The following is a 2163-nucleotide window of genomic DNA, read 5'->3' as shown; positions in this document are numbered from 1 at the left end:
TGAGACCATATTCATAAGTGAAATAAATCAAACTCACATGTTAAATACCATATAGTCTCCCTAGTGTAAGAAATGGTAAGAGTATGTAAGAGTTTATGATAATCATGATTCCCTATTACATTGCTTTAAAGCCTTATAATGTTTTCATTCATTAGTTGGAATGGTTTTATCCTGGTTTGTTTGATTTTACTATCTTAGATTATATGAATGGATATTATGGAGAAAACAAGACATTAGAATAACCAGTGCTGATTTAATATCATCTTACTGTGAAGTCCTACTATGCTTTTGTTCTGTTTACTTTGGTTCTATCATGTTATATCTTATTGGATTTTATTGTGTGTGATAGCATAGGGAAATGAGATAATATAGTAGCCATTGTTCATTCTCTGTTATTTGATTCTGAAAGCCCTGTAATGCTTTCATTCTCTTGGATGGTTTTATACTGTTATGTTTGAAACTATCATATAAGAAATTGTGCTCAACTATTTCAAAGAAAAAGACATTATGGTAGTTACTGTTAATTATGGGTTGTCTTATGGTAGAATGCTGTGTTGCTTGCGTTGTTCTGATCTGATCTGCTTTGTTATGTCCTCTTTTGTCTTAATCTCTTTAAAATAAAACATGAAAAAATTGAAATTTGAACAAGCTTTAAACAGGCAAAACTGAAAAAGACAGATATGATCAGAAACTAAAGGAAGACAGATAATGTGACTTTAATGTGTATCCCTAAAGAGCACATAGTATATTTAGATATTCACATAATTATGAATTGTTATCTTCTTTGCACAGGGTCAGTTACATCGTAGGTGTTTAATCAAGAATTTTAAGAAAGATCAATAAATATAGAAGAGAAGCAATGATATGAAGCGAGAAATACCACTATTCAGATCAGACATTTGTGGGGAAACTACAGAGTTAATAATGAACAGAACACAAGGCAGTTGAGAATATGCAAGCGAAAGTGGTGATGGGAAAGAGTTACAGGAGAAGAATAAAGACAAATAGCAGATGAATAAATTTTTTCTAGTCTCATCAACTAAATGTATTCTGCTCTCTTTGCTGGCTGGTAAGACACCATCACACCTCTGATTACTTAACCAGGACTCTTCGTCTTACACAATTCACCACCCAGAAGGCTTTGGAGTTCCCGTCTACAGAGCAATGTGCAATGCAACCCAAAGCAACAACATACCAGAATGTAAGTGAATATAAGCTTGGAGTGCTTTTTACCCAACTTTTTTATGCTATAGGAATAGCAATTGTTGTATCTATTGATAGTTTGTTGCAGTGATCTAACAAATTAATACAACAGGAAATTGGTAATATAAAGATGCATGAATTTACCTTAAATTCTTACTGGAAAATGATAATGTTTCATATGAACACAATTTATGTCGGTGCACTGTTATCATCATATTAAGTAAAGCTAAAAGATGTCACGATCTTGAGGGAAGAAATCAGTGTGTAACAGAGAAGCTGCAAAGGAATCCACTTGCATTTGTTTGTTATTTCTCATAATGCTGGAGCCTCAGAAGGGATTTTCTTATCAGATCCTTTCTTCTCTCCATCAGTTTCAGAATCCACACACTGTGTCACCCACATCATCATCCATTATCCATTTTTCTGCCAAGGCTGAGAAAACACTGGAGGATGAAAACACTTTCGCCTGACATTGGGAAAAAATGAATAACACACTGAACAAGCAGTTGTTCGGGGACTGTATTTCTTCCCGGCGTGTAAATGACTGCTGCCACGCTGCTCCTAGATTGATAGAAAGATGAATGGACAGGGTGGCCTGGTCTCCACCAGTCTATTTCAAAGGCGACAAGACCCTCACGACCCTTAGGTGATGTTTCTGTTTCTTCCATCTTTCCTCTTAATATCAAACTGCTTAAATATTAGTGAAAAAGCGTATTGGAAATGTTTGATGAGACACAAATTAACAATCTTAACACTGTCATATTTTATTTTATTGAGCATGAAATATTTAGGTTTTGGTTAGTAGAAAATAAAGCATGATGTTTCTATGAAGCATAGCCAAATGGAAAAGATTTGGACTAATCTAACAGCAATTTGTAAAATAACTATTTGCATTTGCAGGACCTCTGTAGACCAGTAATTGTAATCTAACAAATGTGTTTAAATTCACCAACATTTTCA

The 2163-nt window shown here is 34.2% G+C and overlaps 1 long non-coding RNA gene across 1 annotated transcript; it reads left to right on the top strand.

Annotated features, from left to right (window-relative positions):
- The first annotated feature begins 859 nt into the window (after positions 1-859).
- Positions 860-1849, top strand: LOC134472204 (uncharacterized). The gene is made up of 2 exons (XR_010042076.1): positions 860-1201; positions 1575-1849. It is a non-coding gene; the product is annotated as an uncharacterized LOC134472204 (long non-coding RNA).
- Positions 1850-2163: the final 314 nt, after the last annotated feature.

Source organism: Cavia porcellus, unplaced genomic scaffold (genome assembly GCF_034190915.1).
Source record: "Cavia porcellus strain 051 isolate PalLab524CR breed Dunkin Hartley unplaced genomic scaffold, mCavPor4.1 scaffold_22, whole genome shotgun sequence".
Lineage (NCBI taxonomy): Eukaryota > Metazoa > Chordata > Mammalia > Rodentia > Caviidae > Cavia > Cavia porcellus.
The sequence above is the reverse complement of the archived record's forward strand: the minus strand, read 5'-3'. Positions and strand labels throughout refer to the sequence as shown.